The sequence below is a fragment of the Idiotropiscis lumnitzeri genome, chromosome 9 (genome assembly GCF_059441095.1).
Source record: "Idiotropiscis lumnitzeri isolate Australia: NSW breed Sydney's pygmy pipehorse chromosome 9, RoL_Ilum_1.0, whole genome shotgun sequence".
In the NCBI taxonomy this organism is placed as follows: Eukaryota; Metazoa; Chordata; class Actinopteri; order Syngnathiformes; family Syngnathidae; genus Idiotropiscis; species Idiotropiscis lumnitzeri.
Window position 1 is genome coordinate 7,420,469 of NC_142399.1, and position 26,814 is coordinate 7,447,282.

General features: G+C 38.8%; 1 long non-coding RNA gene across 1 annotated transcript in view; it reads left to right on the plus strand.

Annotated features, from left to right (window-relative positions):
- Window positions 1-26,814, plus strand: part of LOC148330057 (uncharacterized) — an 88,773-nt gene that overhangs the window by 55,188 nt on the left and 6,771 nt on the right. Inside the window, exon 4 of the long non-coding RNA XR_015844998.1 lies at window positions 2,774-2,918. This is a non-coding gene — a long non-coding RNA (uncharacterized LOC148330057). The remainder of the gene's footprint in view (window positions 1-2,773; window positions 2,919-26,814) is intronic.

Genomic DNA, 26,814 nt, shown 5'->3' on the forward strand with positions numbered 1-26,814 from the left:
TCATCAATCGCAGGGTGCTGCCATTTTGTCCTGTACGGAAATTGACGTCAAAGTGCCCTCAAGTTCGCATTGCGAATTTTACGGCTCACCTGTTTTCTGGCGTTGGTCACGTGACGTTTGCAATGCGAGCCCGAAGGGACTGTGACAGCAGCGGACATGTACATGCTTTCTTAAATAAATTAAATTAAAAAAAAAAATGACAATTTAGTTTTTAATTTTGGTAGGAACTGATCAATCCTTTTCAATTGAATCAATATTGCAGTCAATTGAGTTCCAAGTTTGTTCACGGAAATTGAAATCGTAAGGCAAGGTACCGTGTATTTGCACCACTGCTCTCTTCTTGTTTCTCATTGTTTGCAAAGATCATTTGCAATGCGCAGTAGATGGCGAGCAGCAGACGCCGCTCCTCACTTTGAGATGATAGCTCGTGATGGATGCCGTCTGTTGGCGCTGATCGTCCATTATAGGACACATCACATGTGGCGGGCGCCATTGAGGGTCATTTCCACACAGCCTCGGCTGAAAATCTTAAATAAATTTAATTGCCTGCATCCGCCATCAGAAATGACTTTATGGATTTTGCTTCATAATTAAGAGCTTCCACATCCATAAACTTAAATCACTGCGCACAGATGTTGAGGTGTAATTAAAGCATTAAAATGTGCGAACAATCAACTGCCGCTAAAAAACATCAACAGCAACAGCCACGGCGACGGCGGCAGCACTTTTTGTTCAAAAGAAAAGACCTCCAGTGTTTCTCCCTTTGCTGTGTTCTCCAACACCGGGAAGTCATTGCCATAAATCTCGGCGCTACGCTTCGCCATTCGTAGCCCGAGTGATGCTAACACCATTAGCTGATGATTTAATGATGTGCTTTGTGTCATTCCTTTTTTTTTTTTTTTCTCGCTCTCTCTTCTCCATATTCTCTTCCTGCTGGGAATGAGTGTGTTTTTGAGGACGAGACGGCTGCAGACGCTCATGTGTCATCCACCTCCATTATGCCAAGGTCACTCCATTGCTTTTCTTAATGTGATCAGGGAAAGTGTCACTTTTGCAGTTCCGTGGCAGTAAATAAGAAGTGGCTCTAATTTGAATGTAGCGTACCAAAGGCCCTTTATGGGTAGTTAATTTAGTGTTTAAATACATTTAACAGTTGAGAGGGGGTACTGATTAGGCAGGCTCTCCCAGTGAGGGCCGTGGGTTTTTTTTCGCTCTCTGTTACTTGACTACTCTGACAGACTCTTTAAATGTATGTGCATCTTATGTGATTGTCGTACTCTTGTCCAAATGTGTGTTTAATATTAATAGTGTGTGTGTGGGGGGGGGGGGGGGGGGCGTAGTAGTACAATATATGGGAAATGTGTTATTTGCTATTGTTGGGAAAAATATATGGAAATGATGTATTCATCGAAATAAAAATAACAAATATTTAATACCAAGACAAAGGGAACGTGAAGTTAAAAGTTGAAAATAAGAAAGAAAGAACCATAGTAAATTCCTAAATGCGACATTTGTACAGTACGTCATTATTTAAGCTTTATATGCATTGCAGCATGAAAATGGTAACAAGATACAGTGGTGGTAATGCCATTGACTATGATGGTGGTATTGAGGTGCAACGATAAATCAACAATGAAAAGATGATCAAAAGAATGGAATTTTTGTTTTCGTGAAATGACTAATTGCTTCGAGACCTTGGTTGAAGGTAAAATTGTCCAAATCGTTGAAATTCCGGCTTCTCAACAATAAATAACCCCAGATAAAATCGGGCATATTTTTTTTATGTTGAATCTAAATAAGATATTTACAAACGTCTGCTTTACTTTGTAAAAAAAAAAAAAAAAAAAAAAGATCATTTTGGGCCATTTACTGACATCATAAACCAAACTGTTAACTGACTCATAATTACTTTACATTTTTGCATTATTTTTGTAGTATGTCTCGCATGAGAAAACACAATATTGATGATGTCTTGGAGGATTTCTGGGGGTCCGTGGTCTACCACAGGGGTGGGCAACAAAATATCTGTTTGATACATCAGAGTATTTAGAAAATAAAAAAATAACAAGGTTTATACATTTTATTTTTTTAAATATTTTTTTTTTTTCAAGTTTAGCGGGCCGGATTAAAACGTTTAACGGGCCGCATGTGGCCCCCAGGCCGTAGTTTGCCCACGCCTGGTCTTCAGGGTGTAAATGACATTAAAGGCGGGTAAGGCAATTTTAAAAGCACCTGGTAAATCCAATTATTGAGAAAAAGGACCCATCATTTGTCTCTGAATTTGATTTGTTAGAAACCACCGTGCCTGTGGACAAACAACCAATCAGAGACTTGCAAATGAAATGAGAGGCACAAGATGGGACCCGACATGACTAATTATTTCACTGATCATTTTTATCATGCGTTTCAGTAAATGACAAAAAGTGATTTTCTTGAAAACTGTTAGCAGACTCCAGTGACCAAGTATCCAACTTTGTATAATCCTGACCATTGAAGGCCCCTGAGAAAAAAACAAGAAGCTCTCGACTGGTACAGACTACCTTTGAGTATTATTGCTCTTTAAAGCAACTCTTCCAGCCACTTCCTCACGCAAGCTGCAAAGCCGAAAGTGGCTCGTGAAAAACCAATAGCTCCTCCCGACGCTGCAGATTCTCCCTGACACCTAATGCCGCTTATGAAATTGGGGGATAAGTTAATGTGTCACAGTAACATTGATTTTTCATTTGCCTCCCTCTGCCCTGCGTCCCGCCGCCTGCCGGGTCCTTTCCTTCAGGCGTCAGGATGGATTACCGTGGGCCGCTGGTGAGACCGAGCATCTCGCTGTGGCCGAGAGGAGCAAAAGGAGGGAGCAGCAGATGATGCGGGTCTGCGTGAAAGCTGCCACACCTGATTACAGGTGACGTCATTTCCAGTGTCAGGTAAGGTGGGATGTGGATTCCACAGTATCCGTTCAGTCTGATACCAAATTATTGTGGGAGATGATTATTTTTTTTTTTTTACGCAATACACAGGGCAGGTCTGAATTTTGAGTTGGAGCACCATGTCTTATAGAGCTGAGGTCTAATTAGGTCTAAAAGATGTAGTCTAAATAACACAAAGAAAAGGCAGAGAAGGTGCCAAACTGAGCTCCAGTACCAGTCGTCATGAACCTGTCTGTGATTTTTCACGTTTTATGGTGGCATTTAACTAACAGATTTTTTTGGAAATTCCATTTTGGTGTTGAAATATGCAATGTTTAATTTGAGTTTGTTTCCGGTGTCGGTTTACATGAAAAGAAAAACTTTTAAAAAAAGTTTAAATGTGTTTGAAGTAGGACTGAATGCTTTAGAAAAATAATCTAATTGTGTATTTTTTTTCTTCCGTATTGTGATTGCGATTTAATATGCGAGTAACGTTTCAAGCTTGTCTTCCTTTGTGTGTGTGTGTGTTTATTAAGCAAACAAAGTAACTAAATTAAGATGTATTACAAGAATGTTCTGGTCTTCCTGGTTCCGTTTACGCTAACGTAGAGACAAATTAAGCATGAATTATAAAATCACGATGTTCTATTTTTAATTTTTCATTAAATAATACGTGGCCGAGCACTAAATTCATCTGACGCTATCAAAACAAGTGTAACAAATTTACACACTGTATATTTATAACTGGAAAAAATAAAGTTTATCGACCAGCCTATCATTTAAAAATGGTATTAACAATTCAATGTCAATTTGAATTAGCATCTTTTTACCTATTGCATTCAAAATAAATGTAGGATAAGAATAAGATTTTTTTTTTGTCACAAACAACAAATGTGACGTTTATGAATGTGGTCTGGTAAATGTAATCTACTGTTAACTTCATTCAATGCAGCCAAAATGGCATTAAAAAAAAAATAAAATGAATAGCATATGTAAAATGTCCCTGGCCTCTCAAAAACCTTCACAAAAGAGCACTAAATATATCATTCATGAAGCATTTTCATATTTTCTTCCTTATTTGTGGCTGCCAATTATCAATTGGTTTCCGTGGTCACCGCCATCTCAAAGTGGGCCAAAAACGAGAGGGTAAAGAAATCTACCTGGTCCCTGTGAGCGAGCTAGAAAGGCGGGGGGGGAGCGCTCCCGTAACAACTACGCGCTGCTCAATGAGCTATGTCGTCAGTTCCATATGAGATTGGTTAATACAAAAGCTTGCCGGTGAAAAACATTGTCCTGCTGCCAGTGACAAAGACAAAGTGCCTGCGTTTGGCGTACGCACGAGTCAAAGGGACAGGTGACGACAGGGAGGGAGAGCAGGGGAGCCAATTTGAATTTCACATCTAGGAGGAGGCAGCGTGTCATTAAAAAAGCCTAATTTCAGTGTCAGGTAGGCTTACAGGTGATCCATCATCTTGTCACAAGAATTTTATTTTATTTTCAAAGGAGTTCACAGCCAGCCTTCCTGACTTTTTCGCTTCACTTTCGATTAGATTTAAAGGCAATTAAGGGGAAAAGTCTTTGCAAGCCCTCTCATGCACATCTTTTTTTTGGGGGGGGGGGGGCTTTTTTTTTTTTTTTTTTTCGAAAGACCAACCATGATGTAGCTTCGAAATCCTGATGAGTACAAGTAACGAATACAGTGGGACCTCAATTTGAGATTGACTCAATTTACAAGAATCTTTTGAACAAACAGCAGAAAAAAAAATCCCCAAGCTGTTTTTTTTCCACTTCCAGTTCAAGGTTGTTGTAAAACTAAACAGAGAATTAATCGGATATTTAACCCAACAAGATAACTTTTCTGATATATATATATATATATATATATATATATATATATATATATTCTTTATCCTCTGTGAGAAATCGAAAATTAATAAATGTATATTTGTTTGCATATGTATTATTTCATACAGCACAAAATTGTACAGTGCTATTTTTTTCTTTTAAAAGCACATATTTACAAAAAATGTTTGTATATATTCTTTTATGAGGCTAGAACGGATGAACGGCCTTTCCATTCACTTAAGTCAACACTCAAAGAAAGTAAGCGTGCCACTTCCAGTTGAACTTTTGGGGAAAACAAAACATGAAAACTCATGAGAAATACACATTTCTTGAACCAAACTCGATAACTTTATTGAAAGCATACAACAATAGAGGTATATATTGTTTTATCCTCTGCAAAGAATGAATACTACTTCATTTCAAGTGATTTCTGTGTAATATGATGATAATAGGCATTGACGTCTGAAATTGTGATGTACAAACTTCACTTCTTTGCATTCTACTTAATTATACAGCACGATCCTGTACATCTAAAGAAAAACACATAACAAACAGATTGTTGATATTTTTTTAGAAGGCTGGAACGGATTAATAGCATTTACATTGATTTCAATGGGCAACGATGATTTGAGAGACATGACCCAATAAATGAAAGTCAAGGCACCGCTGTACTGTACGGTGCACATCGGCTCGTCAGATCGCCACAGCAAAGTGCACATCAGCACCCTGAGAATGCCATTTATTGCTACATTTCTGAACCTAAACGCCTGTCAGCTCCAATCTCTCCACAGGAAGGCGTCCTGGTAATAAAATACATCTGAGGGAGGCGGTGAAGTGGGGGCCCTCGCGATTGGGACACACGTTTTCCCAGATAGGCTGTGACAAAACAACATTACCATGTCCGCTTCACATAGCGACACGTACAGGACAGATGGTTGTCTCCGACGTCTACTCGAGCCTCAGACACATACACGCGCGCACTGGGAACATTCTCACCAACAGACTGTGTTGATTTGGGGGGGGGGGTGAATAAAAATAATAAGAATAATAAAATAATTAAATATAACTACATTCCAGAGAAATTGGGAGATTGATTTAATATTTAGCAAGTTTACCCCAAAAAATTTCACAATGCTTTCCTCAGTGAAATGCAGCAAGAATTAACACTCTCAAATATTTCAGTACCACCTCGAAAAATCTCCAAGTGTCGACATTATAACCAAGATTAAAATACAGCAATTGGCCAAAAATGAGTTTTTTTGTATTATTTTTTTTATTGATTTATTTATTTTTTTACACAAGGCAGTATACGTAACATGATGCATCGTTTGAACACTGTGATTAAATCTTGGAAAATATGCACATAATAAATTAATCCATCTAAGTAAATGTGTGACAACAAATACTTTTAAAATATCAAATTCTACTATTACCAATTAAAGGGGAAGTCCAAAAAATATTTAATGACGAATAAATGCTAAAATGATCTTTGCGCCTTCACTAGTCTAATCATGGCATTCTGATTAATCGTTTTTAACCATCTCAGGGGGCAGCCATTTCTTCTCTTCTATTGACTGAAAATGCCATCACCGTTAGCGTTCAGTTAACGGTAATCATGGCACAGCTTCAGAAAACAAGTGAGCCGTGATTGGTCGTGAGCTGAACCCTGAGCAACTTTGATGTCATTTTCGGTCAACAGAAGTGACAAAATGGCCGCCCCCTGCGATGATTAAAAACAGGTACATTTTATTGCAAATAGTTTTTGGGGTTGACTTCCCCTTTAAGTTTCAGACAATTGAACTGTATCAAACAAATGTATTGGACTAAAAAAATGGTTTCTGCTACTGTAACATTATGGAACATTTAATTCAGTGATTCTTTTATGTAGCGCCATTTTGGAAATCACTAAACTAACAAATTATCAATGTCGTGTTTTGGAAAACATTTGAAGCTGTTACACTTTATTTTATTATTATATGGGTGTTGCAAACAATTTAAGCAATATCTCCCACCACACATTGGGCAAAAATGTGAAAAACATTGAAAATGGTCTTAATTAACTCATTCAGTATCAGCCGAGCGAAAAAAATGGATCTTTGACGTTTTTATCCGTCAATGGCAGTGAGTGAGTTAATATTTTATAGCTATGTTGGGCTGAATTTCTCACATTTAACGCTTAGCCTGGCTGCCGTTAATAATAAAGACAAATTCAATTTGCAATTGTCTGAAGTATTTGATATTACTTTGACTCCATTAACTTTATCGGCGACGTTGTACAAGCATCCAAAGTTCCTCGTGACTTTGCTCACACAGAGAGGAGGGGGGGGCGTCCATACGTGCGGGGAGCGCATACCAGCACAATGTTGGCTGAGCTCCGAGGGACGCGGTGTCGTTACATGGACATGTAAGCACCGTCGTCGGCGCATCACGCCGCCTAAGTGGACAAAAACGCCAGGGCAGCAAAAAGTGGAGAACAACCACGCGCGATTCATTAGGCGAGCCCTTCCCGGCATGCTTTGCAATGACAAATGATTGACTTGGAACAATATCTAAAGTGATCAGGATAAAGTACCAGCCATTTCAAGGCTCAGCAAAATTCAAATTCTAATTAGACCTTGCACCACATTCCAAATAAAAATGGCTCCCTGGGTGCTTTAGCCTATCAGGTGTCTCTCCCAGACCACTGGAACTAAACGAATAAAGAAACAGATTAAAGCGATAACAAAGGCATAAAATTCAAATTATAGCGGCATCACATCTGGGATCTGTATGTCACTACGCAGCCGTTTCTGCCAACCCCACACACACACACACGCACACACTCAGTTGCTGCATGAGGACACGAAAAAGTGAAGGAAAGACGTGAAAAAGAGGCGAATTAAAAGGTGGAGAGCGAGAACGCAAATAGGCTCTCAGCTTTAAGGTTATTAATGACTCCTCCAAAAATGTGCGCGCTTTTCCAATCTCTGCGAGAAGCGCTTGAAGGAGCCTGCAGATGAAGCTGACCTTCACAATGTTCTTTGGTCTTTAGTTAAGAAATTCACTCGCCATTATGGCATCATTAGGGAAACAAGGATAAAATTACTCCATGCTTAATGACCTATAGGATCCCCACCAAAATTTGTTTCAGATCTAATAAAAGGGAGCCTAACACACTCCAATGAATTATGAGGACTGCTACGCCGGGTATTAAAATGTGCGGCAAATAGATTTTCTGAAGCTAGGAGGACTGGACTTTTCAAATCAGATAGTAGAATGGAATTTTATGGGCAATAAATTCCACCATGTCTCAATTTCATTTTTTTTTTTTCTTGCCCTCACAGAATTTTTCAGCCTGTGATGGAATCTGTGAGTGGGATGGCCTCTAAAAATTCATTGCCAATTGCCGTCTCCTCCTCTATCCCCTTTCGGTAGATAGATTGATGGATGAATGGCTAAATGGACGAATAAGTGGAGAAAAAAGTAGAAGCCAAGGAAAACTCCATGTATGATGGAAAGAAATGATTAGATACACGCACGGCTACTTCAGAAAGAAAAAAAAAGTCCCGGAAGGGGCGATAATGAGTAAAAGATTTGTAAAATTCATTAAAAAAAAAATATATATATATGGGCCATTATTCTGTTGCAAATTCAGAGTCTGTTTTTCACTAAAAAGCATAACAGTTTATTTTTAGCACAACAGCATTTTGGAGACTTTTGGTAAAGCTTCCTCATAAGGGTGAAGGTTCGGAAGTGACAAAAATTTGGCGATTTTTCACTTGAAGAAATTAAACATTGTGGAACCAAGAGATGCGAACGTCCCTTTTTTGCTTCACAATCCAGGTTACGTACAACATTTTCAAAGAAAAATGACCTCTATTTTCGTACTATTTTCGATAAACCAACGTTCTTCGACAGGATGAGCGGGTGCATCGACTGCATGTTGCGCTTGCCCTCATACTGATTAACCGTCGTTGTCAATGTGAGCGAAAGCTGAAAACTGCTCGTATCCCAAAGTGGCGCAAGGCGGAAATGTCTGTCGTGTTGATGTTTTCTAAAGGAATTAAATTAAATCGGTCCCATGTTAAACTTTTGTCAAACACTTAAATAAGGCGCTAAATGGTCAGAATGACTCCTAACAAAAAAAGCAACAATTATAATAATGATCAAAATAAATTTAGAGTGAATCAATCTTTTAAATGACAACTTTACCTCTCGCTTTAACAAGAAAAAAAATTGAAATACTAAAAAAAACACTTGAATCTGAATTTTTTCAATCTTTTCCACTCCTTAAAGTTTCAAGTGATTTATTTCTTTATAAATTCTGTTTTTTTTTAACTGAATATGGTGCATTATATGTATTTTTAACCATGGACCAGTAAAAAAATAATAATAATAATAATTAAATAAATAAACATTAGCTCCGATCTTGCTCGCCCACTTCTCCAAATCCAGTAAGAGGCCAAGTGTGTTTGCTTCAAGTAAGTTGTATTTCGAAACACCAAAATGTTAAGCTAAACCACGCCATTTACAGTCATTTCATCTAAAAAAAAATGATGAATGCAAACATAAAACGCAGAATTTCATAGATGGGCTCATGGAAATTAGAATAGAATGCTGCTTAGTAACCAGGTCGTTTGCGTAAGGCGGGGCCAAGTCGAGGACGCCCAAAAAGTGCACATCGAAAACACCTACGTGGGAAGTTGAAGAAAACGGCCGTCATTTTTTTGAGCGCCTCTTTAAAAGCGGCCTTGGATTATGGTTGCTGGGATGCGGCCCCCAAGAAAGAGCTTGCGAGCTAATGGCATTTGCTCTCTTTAAACTTTAATCTTTCCTATTAATTCCCTGCAACTGGAGAATGTGCGAGAGTTAATGTTCCATGAACGTGTTTCTCACTCTGCACTCTCCTCAAGCTAATTACCCTCAGGTGCTAAATGGGGGGAAATTGCAATCCATTTGGAAGGGAGAAATTTCACCTCCCCTTCATAGTCAGCCACCCGCACGCCCACCGCCCCCTCGTGTGCGGTGAAAAAAAAAATTTAAAAAAAAGAGAAAATCAAACATTGAGTACGTCAAATCCAAAATTGACAATCAGCGCTAATGTGCGATGGGCTCGCCCTTCTCCAAGGTGGCTTCGGCAAGCGTAAACGGCTCGCCCCCGTTTCCCCGCCTCACCGGTTATCGCGCGGGTCACGCCGAGGTCAGCCGGCGCAGCCATGGACGACCCGATGCCGAACAGATGTTTGATTGACGTGGATGCCGCAGATTGGCCATCAAAGTTTTTTGTTTTTTATTTTCTGATGGCGAAGGAGAAGCGCCGAGGGCAAACGGCGAGGAGGAGACACCCGAGGAAGTTAAAAATCCAAATTAAAAGCGGCTTATGCGGCGGCTGACGGATTGGCGGTTGCCGTCACGGGACATTAAGCGGCGGAGAGTGACGGCGTATCCGTCAATGACAGAATCAAGTTGCCAGTATACAAATGGTTCCCGAGTCCATCGCTAATCAGTAACGCGGGATCAACGGCTGTCGTTGCAGACAAATAGCTTTGATACGTTTTTTTTGCTTTTAAAGGGAGGAGAGGAAGTAGGAGGAAATGAAGTCTGCTTTGGGCTCCTTTCTCCTCGGAGGAGTGTCACTTTGTCCTCCGTTTGATCTTTGTCTTCACACGGCACGGCAGGAAATTAAAGATGAAAGGAGGTGCTGACTACCTTCTTGTAAACACTGATTCCTCCTTTTCGGTCTTCTTCAGGACGGCAAAATGCTGTTTTAGCAAAGACAAATGTGATGCTGGATATCTTGTGCATTAAAATACAAATTTTTCACGATACTTTAAATCAGGCGTGGGCAAACTACGGCCCGGGGGCCACATGCGGCACGTTAAACGTTTTAATCCGGCCCGCCGAACTTGAAAAAAATTAAATGAATAAACCTTGTTAATGTTTTATTTTCCAAATACTGTGGTGTGTCAAATACATATATTTTGTTGTAATGATTTTGTTCACTTTCATTTAAAATTAAATGTATTTTATTTCTCTCCGATGAGGTGAGGTTACCAAAACACTCCATCCATCTGCTCCAAATTTTAGAACCCATTGTGGCCCGCTAATCAAAAAGTTTGCCCACCCCTGCTTTAAATAATACTTGATACGCAAAATGGCCAAATTCCAGCACTTTTAAACTAATAGGAAAGAAAAAAAATGCACATTTTTTCCCCCCTCAGCATATTTCTTACGTGCAATAATAAATGAATTAGTGGCAGGGAGGAGTGAAACCAGCCCATATCTTGGACAAACAATCGTCATACCAGCCCTGAGCTCCCACTGTGCGGAGGAATCACTCCCTCCCATCTATCTCCGTGGCAGAAAGCGACCAAACATCAAAAGATAAGTAGAGTTTCTCAAGGGAGGGGGAGCGAAGAAAAAAAAAAAAAAACACTTCCACGCTGGTAACTAAAACCCAAAGAAGCCAGATAAGTTACTTCATTTCACCCTGTGTGGCCTTTCACGCCATCATTTTTTGCCGTTTGCTTGAAGGCATAAGTAAACTCGCGGTGTCTGTTGATGCCCCCCCCTCCCCCCGCCCACCCCAAATCTCATCCTGTAAAATGTCAAAGCTATTTGGTTAGATCATTAGAAGCGACTGGCGTCTCTGTAAAAGGTTATTTTCTTCATGAACACTTGAGGGTCCGCTGAGCCCCCTCGTAAGTGTCTGTTGGAAAATGCGTTGACATTTTACATGAATGGGGGGGGGGGAAGACCCTCCTCAATAGACTCTCTGTCACCGCTCTCCACGTTTCAGGTCATTATAGCGGCAATAGAGGACCACTCAACCCATGTTGGTATTACCTTGGAGGAAAAGCCTGATACCACTTGGAGGGCTATGCTATGAAAGCGAGAGACGTTAACCTTTGACCTAAACGTGTTTCACATGTTCGGTGCTCGGACTGTGTCGCTCTTATTTGCATTTTTACACCGTTAGATTTTTGTTGGAGTTCAAATGGGGATTGAAAAAAAATGGATCGATTTATTTTTTATTTATTTTTTTTTTTTAATTAATTTATTTTAATTTGCAGTGCTTGCGAAAAATTGTTGTTCTAACGAATATAATGCAAATAAAGAGGGTGGGATTCATTACATTGGTGCTCAAATTGTACAGCAATTTGCACCTCAAAAATGCTTGGCTCTTAGTCGTAACCTTTTTTTTTTTTTTAAATACAGTAAGTAATAGGCCCAAGTGTTCAGAAGAGGAAGGTTTTACTCCAAAAAGAATACACTACCCAATATGACATTATGCTCAGTTTGAACATTAACATTGCGCTTGAATATAGGAAAATTCAAACAAATTGTATTTAAATTATTAAATAAAAATGTATGCCACGAAAGTCGAATAAAAAGATATTGTACCATTTTTTTTTGTTTGTTTGTTTTTTTTTTTTTTTTAAGAACACATTAAATGCAAATGCAATGTCCTTTAGTTAAATACAACTGAACTGCTCTTAAATGTACTGTACTCGATAAAAAAAAAAAAAATACTTAAAAATAATTATTCAATTAAAACGTATACACTAAAATAAAAATAAATACAGAGGTCAACTTTTTAAAACCGATGAAATTCAAACGTAAAACACCATTGGAATGAACTGGACTGTATTTAAAAAAAAAAAAATTAAGCCACTTCGACATTATGCTCATTTTCATGATTCTTACCTCCAGTAATGTTTGATACCACCAATCTGATAGTGTGTAAAATTCAAGCTGTTCTTGGCCATGCCAGTTTCCGTGCGTGCGCGTGCACGTATATATGCACGTGTGCGTGTGTGTGTGTGTGTGTGTGTGTGTGTGTGGAGGCGGTCCAGTCAGGCTGAGTCGCATGCGTCTGATAACGTAGGTAATGGCGTTTCTGGAAGAGTGAGGCCAGATGAAAGCGCCACATGGCCAGATACCACAGGCATACTGGCCTCTTCTGTCGGAAAATTCCATTTTTTCCGGCAGGGAGGCATGAATGCAGAGGCTGAATCCAAATCCGGTTTTCCGCACTTTATCAGCGTGTGGCCCACCAAGTGGTGAGATTGTGTGGTGGGTGAAGGGAAGGGGGGGGGGGCTGTGGTGTTGACGACGGTGCGGAGGTTGGCAAGGTGGGGTGTAGGTAGGGCTGTGGGGGGCGGCACGGGAGGGGTGAGCCACTCAGGCGAGACCCTCCACTTTAATCCAATTTACGGCCTCCCCCAGCAAAAGATAATTACAAGCCTTAAACCAGCTTGGAAAGGGGTAGAAAGAAAGGACCTCACTCGAACCCAAACGGTGCATCGGGGCCCGCGAATTTTCCAAGTAGACAGCAAGAAGGTTGGGGGGGGTTTGGGTTGCGAGACTCAAGCTAAGCCTTTTGTGACAAACTTTGAGTGTCCGTAGCTAAACAGGCAAAGTCACTGAATTAGGCTTGTATCTGTCATGAAGTCACTTTACTGTCTTATGAAGAACAACTGACATTTTTGTCACAGCGTGTTTTTAATAAAGAAAGAAAAGCCGAGCATTTAAAAAAAAAAAAAAACAAAGTCGGGTTGGCAGGTTTAGTTTTGGCGTAAGCGTCTCGGTGCGACTTGTGGCATACAGCAGCAACCCAGCGCATGACAAAGAGATCAGTAAAGATTCTACCAAACCGTATCGGTGTTACTGTAATTGGTCAATACATTTTTATGACATATTTTAATCAAAGATGCAAGTAAACATTTTGAGATGAATTTGCGCTGATTCAGAATCCGCCCTCATTTTTTTCTCTAGCTCATCAGAGTTTCATATTAATAATAATATTAGAGTATATTTTGTAATATTTAGAAATTAATGTACAGCAATAGGTGGACTTTTTTCTGAAATGCCATTGCTATAAACAAACACTCAAAATGTGCTTGATAACATTTTTTAAATCAATGTCAAAAATACATTTTGTGACCCATAAAAACATCTGTAGAAAATAAATCAGCAATATCATACAATACTTTATTTATGCAGCGCATTTTACAACAAAGAACCTCCAGATGGCAAAAGTTTAAAAAAAAAAAATGACTTTGTCTGTTTTCCTCCTATACGATACCTGCCATGCACAAAAAACGTCCGTCTTTCTTGCCGCCGCATCTTTGTCAGACAGTCTTTGAAGTGAGCGCGGAGAAACGGGGGTTAACTCTGGCAAAAGAATGCCAGGAAATAATGAAGGGCGACTCGCAGGGGGAGCGGAAAGGCCGGCCGCTCGGTCTTAATTAATAGAAGGAGCGACACTCCCAAATTCTCCCATTCACAAACTCACAATGACCATCTCCAGCAAGCAGAACCTGGAATGGACTATGGGGGCGGGGGGGCTAAATGGCAATGGTGTAAACTCAAGTCCTTATTTCATTCAGAAGTATTTCACTATTTACGTATTCAATAGAAATGTGCTGCAAAATGATCACCGTCCGCCTTCTTTTTCGGAATCCTCAAGTCAAGAGCGTGGTTGGGGCGTCAAGGTGGCGGCCAGGGGGTTTATTTTGCCACAAGGCAAGAAGGCAAGGGGGTGTAGGAGAAGTGTGGGCCCACCTGCCACTGATTACCTCGACCGCCCCCCCCACCTCCGTTAGACATTTTAGTCTTGACCTTCGAACTGCAGAGTTGCCCCACACCACTAATCTGTTAATTAACGGAGAAATCGCCTGCAAAAACTTTGTGAAATCCATTGTGTACATGAGAGTGTGTGTACGTGCGTGTGCTCGTAAGAGTTTAAGAGGACGTGACAACAAGAGCAACACGAGTTTTTTAATTTTGCGTTGACTTTTGTACTGAAATTCAGTTAGTTTTCCTTTGTTTTTGGAGTTGCTTTGTTAGTTTTTATTAGTTTTTGCATTAGTTTTAGTATATTAAATGAGAAAGTAGACTCAAAATATATTCATTTAAAATAAACACAGCAAGCTCATGTATGAAATGAAGTGACAAAGATGCAAATGAGGGAGATTTTGTGACATAAATATAGTTAGTTTCCGTTTGCATCTGAAATAAAGTGATTTTACCCCCCTTGATTAAAAATGAATTCTGACACTTTTTTGGGTTGTTTCTTGGTGAAGCTCAAAAAGATTAATCCCATTATAAGTCATTTCAAGTGGGAAAGATGATTTTCAACATACAATATTCTTATAGTATTCCCTTTTAAAGTAAAAAGACATTTAAAATAGGTTACAGATTTTCTGCCAAAATTAACAAATTGATTTAGCAAGAAACAAAAGTAGGCGCACTTTCAAGTTTTTGCGGTGGTGGCAAAACCCAAGCACAGGGAGGCAAGGAGGTTTTTTTTTTTTGTTTGTTTATTTTGTACTTTCAAAATATTCAAAAGACCAAAAAAAACTAGACGCAAGGTACCAAAGCAAAATTTACCAACCTATTAATTTACCAAAACAGAAGCAAAACAGCTAAACAGTTAACTTAGTGTAATACAAGCAAAAGGAGACCTGTAGGTACACCTGGACTTGGCAGAGTGGCTGGTGGCAGCTGATTGGTTGACACAAGGGACCCAGCTCGGCAGCAAAACCTTGAAAAAAGGGACACTGGGAAACCAAAACAAAAAAATCAAACACCAACGAGATGGAGTGGGACCCAAAAAGTTACGTGGTGGGCCACATCTGGCCCCCGAGCCTCAAGTTTGACACCCATGTTTAAAAAACCATGTTGCATTTCACTATACATCTGCTTTTGTTTCTCTCATTTGACGACACAAAAATGAGTGTAAAAATCCAACGATTAACTAGCTCCTCTTTCACTGGTACACCTTCTTCATGTCGTCTCCGGCTCTCCCCGAACAAGGACCCGAACTAACGAGCTCGACTTGGAGTGGAGGAGATGAGGCTCACCTTGCCGTAAACAAACATCTCGGCGCTTGCGCTGCCTGCTGAGGCGGCTGATAAGTGGGGCAACAAAGTCAATTAGTTGTGTGATTATTAGTATGTGACAGGCGCCGGGGTCCCGCAGATTAACTCGCAAGCCTTGAAGGGATGGGACAACAATAATGGTGAAACATGTCCGTCCGAGCAGAAAAGTAAAGGTAGCAACAAGGAACAACAGTCTGTTCAATTAATTATGTTGAGTTAATGAAGTTCTGCTTGATTAAATGGCGACGCTGGCGAAAATGCCTCGTTTTTTTTTTTTTCCTGATGTGACGTCGCCTCGTTTTCTGAAGCGTTTATTGTCGCAGTTCTCTGTTGAAACATTTGCCTTGAAAAAGGGATGGTTACTTTTGTCATGACTTCATATGAAATTTGACTTACTGATTACTTGATGTTTAAAGTCACTTGACTCATTACTTGGTTTTGAAAGTCAAGATTGATTAGTTGCAATCCCAAGATGTTTATAAATGTCTTATTACTATTCTTTCTGCTGTCAGTTTTGTTTCTGTACTTTTTAGTCAGTCTTCAATTCAAATGATCACTCTTTAAGTAGGCATCTTGATTTTTTTTTTTTGTATATCACTACGGTAGAGTTTATTGCACTTACAGCAACATAACTAGTGTAGCTGTCTCAGTGTGTTGTATTTATATAAATTATTTGGCTCTCCAATAATGTTGGGTTGCTCTGGTGCGATTCGTTCAAAATGAACAAATCTTTTCGGTGTACGTGAGTGAATGGGGCACTTCCTCAATTGATTTTATTTTATTTTTTTTCATTTGAGCTCAGTCACGTGCATTTCATCAATCGTCGCTAATGACCAATCAGCAGCCAGCGTCAGATAGAAAGCTATCGGCACTCACGAAGGAATCAGTGAGGTAACTTTCGATTATTTTTGGTGAACTGATTCTAATGATTCGGTTCACTTAAAAGAACTGCCATGCCCATTACTACTCTCCGAGGCTAGCAAGCTTTATTTATACAATATTAAGCCATTCATACACAAGGTAACTCAATGTGCTTCACACAATTAAATAATAGCGATAATAATAATATAACCTTTAGCATTTACAAACAAAAGTATTGAAGACATTTAAAAGCAAAGTAAATTAATAAAAAGTAACTTACTGATATTAGTAAAAGGACATAGCACAAGGAACAAGATTTAAGAAAAAAAAATAATGCTTTAAAATACCTTAATCAAAGGATGAAATACAGCAGCTCAAATGTTTATTAAAAAAAACACACTTTATTGCGTAAATTGAAATATTCCAAAAAAAAATAAAAAAAACTCAGAATTTTGTGTCAAAACATCTTTTTACGAAGGAAAATAAATAAAAGTCACACACACTGTGACTCGGATAAGTAACTTAAATCCAATAACAAGTTACCCCAAAACGTCATCATTTTGAAGAAATGCATTTTTAAAGCAAGCATTCCCTTGAACTCTCAATCAATGAATGAAGTCTGTTGGCCTCCATTAACCAATCAGCTTCACCTTCACCCTTCCCTTGACGGAAGCGTATTGATTAAAGGCAATGTTTTATTTTCAGCCGCAGCCTGTAAAAAGAGTCGCTGATGAAGTGTCTTCTCATGGGCCCCGGAGAGCCGCAACTATTATTTTTGTACACTTCAGCGTGAGCGAGTGCCTCCCATGGCGCAATTGTGACCATTTAGACAGCTATTATATGAAATAATTGTCACGCAGGATCGATAATACATGTCCTCTGAAAGCCACCCATGCAAAACGTTTCACATGCAATAATACGCCGTTTTTGTTGTTTTTTTTTTTATCACGTTCAATATAATAAATGAATTATTTCTCGCAAGCGATTCAATGTCATTGACAGAATTGTTTGTTTGCACCTCGCTCATTAATCAGAAGTGCGTTTCTTCTTCTCTGCAATGATGGAACGTCTTCCATTCTTTTGTGACAAATTACTCATGCAATGTTTGCACTTGCAATTACAACTTAACAGCTGTTTGGGTAAATAAACAATGCATCAGCGCACGTGCGCCAGGCAAGGCTTCACGCCATCTTGACCTCAAGTTGTTTAACAAACACTCACAAAAAATGTCAAAAAAAAATGCCGCAGAACAAAATGAAAAGTGCATTGATTTAAAAAAAAAAAAAAAAAAGAAAATCAATTGACTGCATTTATGTTGTTCATGTAACGGCAAATGTATTATTTTATGCACACAAAAAAAAAGATGATGCTATTCTGTCATATTCATAAACTAAAACAGTAAAACCTCCTTCATAGCGGGTTCCATTATTTCACAGATTTTTTTCCACCGCCGTTTGTAATTATTTAGTTTTGCCTCCTGTTTACATTTGGTGTAATTCCACTATCAACCACAAGATGGTTGCACACTTTTTAGTTTCACACAGTGTACATTTGAAAGGGGAAAAAAAACTAAGAAATTCAGCTCATCCTAGTCTTTGCCCAAAACTGTTAAAACTGAAATCCTCTCTAATCCTGCTTTTTACGTGGACAAAAAGAAAGACAGACAGAAAATGTAGCAATACTGAGTACATAATTGTTTTTGGGGTTTTTTTCGTTTTTTTGGGGAGGATTCATTTTAGTACTAGTAGGTTTTTTTTTTTTTTTTTTTTTACACATTTCAGTGCATATTTGCACGAATGCATCCTGCGTCCCCCATAGTGCCATCCATCCTTGTCATCACCGAGGCATCCGACTGTACACTTCATTAAGAGTTTGCTAATATTTAAACAGGGAAAGCAAAGCAATGCAGCTTGAATCTGACCTCTGAATGTCAGCTTTGGGTTAACGGTTAACAAAAGGGCACGTTAGCCTTCGATATTCACTGAAGGATCATCAAGTGTGATCTTTCATGGGTTTCAAACGCCATTAGCCGAATTGGAAACGGCACTACGTGCAGTGTGCCATCATGTACAATAAGCGCTGATTTTTTTTTCCAAGTACTGTACTGCCAAGTTATCAAAACGGGTATTGTATGTAATTAAAAGTAACAATCATTTTTTTTTTTAAATGAAAATTTGACCCAAATGTTTGAATGCAGTTCTAAAAGTTTAAATGTGACTTTATTGCACTTTAAACTTAAATACAACTAAATTGTACTTCAAAAATGTACAGTAGTATATTAAAAAATATTCAGTGATTCTTTTTTGCACTACTAGAAGGAGTCCAGGTGCCACTGATGGTCCTCACACCACGCTTTGAGAACCGCTGCATTAGATGATTCAACAACATTGCCCCGAGAAACGCGCAAGAAACTCCACCCACGCCATTTCGTGGCCATTCATGACTTTCCAATCTATGGAACAAGCGTTCCATTGGGGTTTTGTCTCCAACCTGTTGCATAAATGAGCCGGTCCCGCTGAGAGGGCGCGAGCCGAGCTTTAATGAGTGGGGTTTAAGCCCCTCGGTCCTTTGACTCCTGCAGCCTCGGCTTGGTCTCCTAATGAGCCATCATCATGCAAAACTGCCAGCTTGATACACATTAATTGGATTTTCACTTTTTCACCAATTAATTGAGCAGCATTGTCATGTTGGCAACACTCCCCCCGCTTCTTCCTTCTTTTTTTTTTTTTTTGTACTCATTGGCTCAAATAGCCACTGTCTGGACAGGGGAAGCTTTTCTTTCCCGCTCTTTTCTTCTCTGGTACAGATCAGCTATCTCATTAAAGGCTTATGACATTTGGTGGAGCCAATCTCTTTGTGGAGGGAAAACAGTTTGTGTGCTGCTCAGTTGAAGCCGTCACATTGTGTTCAGCGACCTCCCCCAGCGCCCGGTGGGGTGGAGGGGCTGGTGAGGCAGACCACTTGCACCCTTGGAGGAGAGACCACAGGGTGAGGGGGAGTCATCTCACGCCGCCTTGTCTGACTAGCGCCCAAAACAGCAATATGGTGACTCACGCTACATAAAATGTGAGCATTTTACAGTTTGGCGAGAGTTGTTTGAAACCTGTGATCGGAGATGGTGAAAAAACTCTTGGAAATTCAAATACGGCCTCTGTTGATTGGAATATTTGCCGGCAGATGATTGCAGGGCTTTTGCAAGCTGTAACAATGAGGCGCTCCAATGCGGCCACGCCAGTTTGGAATCCTCACACGGGCAGTCAAGTCAGTCTTTTTTTTTTTATTTACCTCGTTCAGCCCCTTTTGCTCCATGATTTGCGCACACTCATGGCTGACAACGAGGCGCTCTAAAGCGGACACGTCAGCCATTGATTTTATTTTTCCTTTTCTCCATGATGTGTGCACACCCATCGATGACAACGAGGCACTCTAAAGCGACAGCGCCAGTAGACTAACCGAAGGGAAGCTTTCTTTTCGGAGTTGAGTCATACCTTGTTAGGAGGGATGTGCGTCTCTCCACTAAGAGACGATTCGATACAAATTGTGATCGGTATGAACTATTGAGTTCAATTTAGTGGCATTACGATTTGATCTGTTACGATAAGACTGTAGCTTTTGTCATGTTTATTCATATGTATCAACGAATAAAAGCTCTCAAGAGCTCAAAATATTCGACGTATTTAAATTGAAGCAACCAAACAAATTATCGGCATCATAAAAGCGATTTCGTCCTGATTTGCATTTCTTCTAAAAGACAATGTGATAATTCCGTTTGGTCACGTTGGAAATCACTTCATGATTGCTTGTGTACCTAATATTGTTGTAAAAAAAAAAAAAAAACACTTTTTTCAGCACTGGCAAGTGTTAAAAACGGCCTCACGTAATGGCCTTTCCCACCAAGAGATGATTGCACTCTCACGGCCACTTGTTAACTCCAACAGTGACAAAATAAAAAATGTGCCGCCGTCCATTCTCGGGCAGCCGGCCCGTTGTTTGTCTGGCCTCGGCCTCTGTGATGTGTAAGATTAATACTCTTGCCACACTCTCATAGAATAATGTCACTTTAATCTTGTTTGGGGCAAAATTCCAAGTGGAGTGTGTCTACTTGTTCCCCAAGATTACTTCATCTTTCTTTCGGCACTGGCGTGTGACTCTGCCGCCTGCTGTCCCCTGGCGCTGGATGTCCCATTACCCTTCGCACGCCTCAACTTTCTGCTGTTTGCACAAATGCTGGCCACAGGAGCCGAAAGCGCGTCGTGTTGCTATTGATGTTTTTGGGAGCGTCGCCTCCATATTGCTGCGCTCGTTCTGGGCCTCGATCAAGGAGGGCTGGCCCGGAGGGGGTGTCCGTATGCTTTGTCTCATTCCGTGGAGTTACTTCTATGTCATACAAAACACACAGTAATTGCATCATTAAATGCATAAGACGGTCATTTTTTTTTTTGCTTCAGTTCAGTGGACATCGTGCTGCTCCTTTTTTTGGGTTGTGTGTGCCTTGGCCACCTGGGGGCGGTATGATAAAGATATATTGTACGTGAAGCCAGTCTCAAATTCTCGGCGATTTTCTGTGATATTATTCATTCTTTGAAGAGGATAAAGAATATACACCCTTGAGTATTGTTATATTATCTGTCTACGTGTGTTGCTCCACTCTTCATGTTCAGGCATCCATTGCTTAAAGGGTTGAAACCACAATATCGATGCCATTCATTAGCCTCTCTTTGGTATTTCCCATTATTTGATAGCGCAATCATGCACTCGAAGGCAAAGTTAGAATATTTCATGCAAAAATGGTTTTCGTGTTCATAAAGATTCTGAATGTGTTTAAAGTGTGTGAGAAGTGTAAAACATTTTTTTTTTTTAATTCGGTGGTCTTTCGATATCAATGGATTTTCTCATATTGCAAGTGAGTCTAGAACGTTGTGAGGACCAAAACGGAAAATCTTTACAGGATTTTCTGATTGGTTTCACTTTGATTAAAAACATTCTGCAAGAAAAGCACTTTTGGTTTTGGGCTAAAAAAAGAAGAAAAAAATTCGGAATCGGAGATTTGATGTTTTTTGCTAACACACTGTGCCACCAAAGTTATCTGGAAAAATATACCTCCCAAAAATCTATATTAATGGTCATCAATGAAGCCTTGGGGAAACTTCAGCTCAATATATTAGTGTTTTGCTTTTCATGTTTTCTCTAACACCAAACAGGAAACCTTTGACCTTCAACAAAAAAAAAAAAAATCTGAATCAGTTTAATGTAAAATTGGCACCAAATATTCTATTCTAATCTATTATTCTATTCTAAAACACCATAGTTAAAAATTGCGTATGTTCAAACCAATTTAATAATTTCATTTTACAAACGTCCTCCATCTTATTGCAAACATATTATGCAGAAAGTAAAAGACGTTACGTTACATTAAATCTAAACCTTCCAACAACTGCTTCTTTAAAACACGCGCAGCAGCAACGCATACAACAACATTCACGGGGATGTATATCGAGTGAAGTATGTTAAATGGACTTACAAATAAGCAAAAAACTAGTAACGACTAGCGCATGTTTTTTGCTCATCAAACAACAAGACGCTTGTTATATGAGCCCTTTGCGCGGCTTGTATTTGTTTGCTCTGTCACCGGGTGGTTGACAGCGTTGCGTTAGCGCCTCTTTTCCACCGTGTTGACCTCATGAACGCGCCGCTGCGAGCGAGCAGTAAATCTCTAATGAGGCTTGATGTAAATACCACATCGCACAAAACCACATCAATCCCCCCCCCCAACTCATCATAGGCAACTCGCGGACACACACACACACACACACAGGAAAAAAAAAAGCAACTCGACCTTGCGCTCAATAGCCGCAGTTCATTCTTTTTCGTTATTGCTCATTGTCCCTTTTTTTTTCTTTCATTGCATTGTAAATTATTTATCTTGACTAGCATGTGGAGCTACGCTGATTTGGCTAATTGTATTGTTTATCGCGCTTGTTAGTGGAGATGATTTACATTTTATGGCCAATGATGTTAAATTGTGCGGCTTCTTTAAGTGTTGGAGGAATGTACAGTAGTTTGTGGGAAGAGCGCAGGTTAGTTAGTTAGGGGGAATAACGCTGAATATTTGGAAACTGTTGTTATAATTTATTTTAAAAATTATGATAACAGAATATGTTACTAGGTACCTTAAAAATGTGGTTATTTGTATATTGTACAATTTATGTCTGTATAGGAGTATATGTATGTAGTATTTTTAAAATTTTTATCTGTATTTGCTGTAAAAAGGATTGTGTCTCATTGTGTTAGCGCAATTGAGGCCAATAAATATATTGTTAAAAAAAAAAAACATAACAATGTCAAGTTGCAGATTTTGAAAAAAAATAGTCATATCACAATGATAAACCCCTCCCCTAAACGTTAACCTGCTCTGACAATAAGGTTGAATTTGAGTTGCGATCCTTACAAAAGACGTTGTTTGTCTAGGTAAAAAGTTGTCATTGTCAGAAAAAAAATATATATCATTTGTTCACGCATGGATGGAAATTAAGTGCTATTAAATCTGTAAATATATATATATTTATATTTTATATATATATATATGTCCTACATTTTTTTTAATTATTGTTATTATTCTTAATAGAAACGATTCATGCAGCTCATTCCAACATGAACAACTGAAACAAAATCTTAGTCACTGATAAAAAAATGGAAGAAGGGAGGCTAAGAGGTTATTGTGTGAGGAAAAAAAAGTGTTTGGATGGTTTTGTCTGTCATCGCAGTCGCACGACAACCACATTGTTTCACATTCAAGAATGCCTCGCGGTCCAAATGAAGCCTTGATCGGGTGTCGTGCTTTTTGGCGAGGAGGGAAAAGGAGGAAGTGAAGTTTTGTTGAAATAAACCGTCTCATTAATGCGCTGTCACGGCCTCCGTTGGACTCCCCCAACAAGTGGCGGTAATATGAATCGCAACTAAAGACACATCATGGAAAATGACTCCAAAGTCAACTAAGAGACACGTTACGGGTCGATGAATAAATACTCGTGTGTTTTATTCTGCTGTAAAGTAATGTCGAAGGAGTTAGTAAGGTCACAATGACTGAAATGTTACATGTGGTGAATTTGGCAAACTGCATCGAAACCACGATATAGATCTCGAATGACGTTATATATTGGAGAGTAATTCTCAGTTTGTTTGTTTTTGCAGGCGGCATTTTGAAAGCCTTTGCATCTTTTACCTTAAGATGGGTAAATACTTAATGCTGGCAACATTTGTCACTGTATGCAGCTGGCTGAACAGAATAGATTATCAGGAGGTGGAGGGTGTGTGTTGCCGAGTGTACGCACACACACACACGCATGGCTTCTCTTCCAATGGTTGCCAAACTGAAAGTCAGGGGACCTGCAGAGGTCCACAAGTTCAAAGTTCACACCTAATATGGTGATCAGATGGCTAATTAAAGCAACAACGAACAACCGACAAAAGGCGCATTAAAGTTTTTTTTTTGTTGTTGTTTTTTATGTATGACAAAAATCAAGTATTATTTTGTGAAATACATTTGTTAAAATCTAACAGTTTTCCCCTCTTTATTTTTTTTTAATTTAATACCATAGCTACTCAAATATACTTTTGCTTAAAACAATGCTATCGTAATGTCTTTATTATTATTATTTTTTTTTTAACCACGCAACAGCAATGACATAATTAACAGTGTACCAAAGTAGTCTACCAAAACTTTTCTTCTTTTGACTGATGAGTGAATTATATACAGTCCGCTCCATCAAAATCGACATAAATCCCTACATAGTGATTAAGGAGTAGAGGATTTATTTATTTATTTAAGCGTTATTTATGAAGTTGGGGCAACAGGCTCTTTGGCAGAAGATGGTAGCGTAAAATATCCATCCATCCATTATCCAAGCCGCTTAGCGTCACGAGGGTCGCAAAGCAAAAATAAAAGCAAATAGAAAAAGAAACTCTCCAGTGTGATATAGTTACATAATACATGACATCACAGCACAGGACGAAGCGACTTTAATTATTTGTTGCAGTAGTTTGGGGCAGAAAATCGACAAAAAAAAAAAGTGAACTAAAAAAGTGTTGTGAACTTGAGGAACAAAGAGGTTAATAAAACGGCTGAAACAGGGGGAATGTGGGTGGTGGTATGCAAGGTGAGCAGAAAGCAACAATATAGGATGGGATCTTGCTAATGAGTTTTTTTTTATCAAACATTTGTCCGCTTGAGTGAAGAGAGGACCGAGTGAATCATTCGACATTTTTATAGCTCACTTAAAAATCTGCTAGTACAGCCATAGTCTTGGTGAGAAGAAAAAAAAGATATTTGTATGTGTCCGAGCTCCTTCCCAATTACCTGAACTATGAATCAGGAATAAAAGAACGTGTTGTCGATGTTAATGGATAACTCCAAAGAACGACGTCTCCCTTTTCTTGGCAAAATGACCACAGGCGGCCAAGGAATTTGACGAGAGTTAACACTAGTAGCCCGTTCCCATACATATATTGTTATAGCCGCTGCGGCCGTGATTGAATTTCTGACCTTTTGCCGAAATGAGAACACGAGGGGGGTGGGCCGGTGGGAAGGAGGGAGGGAGGGTTGCATTTCAATTTTTGTTGTGTCATTGACGTCGTCAAATAACTACAGGCGAGGAAAGATCACGGCTCCGTTCAATTACTCTGCTTTGTAAAGGCTAAAGATGACTGTTTTGGACAAGGAACCTACAACGGTGGACATCGCTTCTTCTATAATAAATTGTTAAATAACTGTTGGGCCAATCAAAAGAGCACATTATGAAACATTGATGCCAGCTCACGCATTTGGTACATAACGCGTTCTTAAAGGAGGGATTTAACATTTATCACACATTATTGCAGAACAGTGGTTTTAATTTTAATTAAATCAAATAAATTAATATATTATACAATACAAAACAACACAATAAAATTTTTATAGCAAATGCGCTGTAAAAATAAAATAGTATTATATATTAATTAATTTATTGTAGGCCACTGTAACATTATGCACATGTTGAATGTTAGCATTGCACTTAGGTTTAGAGAAAATGGCTGAAATTAAATGTATTGCACATAATTTAAATAATTTTTTAAGTGCAAGAAATTATCAAAAATAAAATATTACTAGTAGATGAAATTCTAATCTATTGTACTTTAAAGTTAAATTCAATGGAACTGTATTTAAAATGTACTGTATTGTATCTTTAAAAAAACTTGAAGCCACTAATATGCGATTTAAACAGCACTGCACTTAAATCGGGAAAAAAAATAAAAATAAATAATGATTCATTAAATATATATATATCTTTATATATATATATATATATATATATATATATGTATGTATGCATGTCTATATATGTGTGTATATATCTTTATATATATATATATGTATGTATGTATGTCTATATATATGTGTGTGTGTATATATATATATATATATATATATATATATATAAAATAATTTTACACCCAGGGTAAATACAATTGAACTGAATTTAAATGTACTACTGTATTTAAAAAAAAAAAGAAAAGTTTAAACCTCTAATATTGTGTCAAGTCGAACGTGAGCACTGGGCTTAAATATTGGAACATGTGTTTTAAAAAAATGTATGTAAAAAGTTTTATTGTACTTCAAAATTAAATCATATAAACAGTTTAAGCCATTTAGCATCATGCACATGATTCTTTTTTTTTTTTTACACGTGCCACCAGGGTGAGCCCTGTACAGTCACCATTCTAGAATTTAAATTAACGATATGCTGTTGCACCTTAAACAAATGAGCTATTCCCAGTATTATTTTATATTTTCTTTCCATGAATCAAAAAAGAAAAAAAAAATAGAAAAAAAACCTTTGAGTTGTGCATTTCTGTCCAAAATGTGAAAGTAAACCCAAACTTTTTTCTCTTGGTCCTTTAAGGACATAAATGCGCTTATTAGTTGAAGTGGTATCGGCTCGTTGGAGGACAAACATCAACACAAGCTTCCAGACTCAGCCACACTTTGCCTTCAATGAAAGCACGATGACAATGAAGTCATAGCTCCCAGTATGTCCGCTCACATTAAAAACTGCTGACAGCCGAAGGGGAGCGTTGCCACTTTCATGTGGGCCGAACTCTCCCTCCGCTGGCCTGAGACTGTCGCTACTCACTCTTTATTAATCACATTTGAATACCACAGTCTGGCCCCCAGACAGACAAACCCCCGACCCCCATTTTCTTTTATTTCTTAATTTGACTCCCTCGCTTTATGAAAGAACGCTTGACTAGGAAGCCTTGAAGTGAGTGGCCCAAGCAGCCCACCCAGTAACAACACACCGAGATGA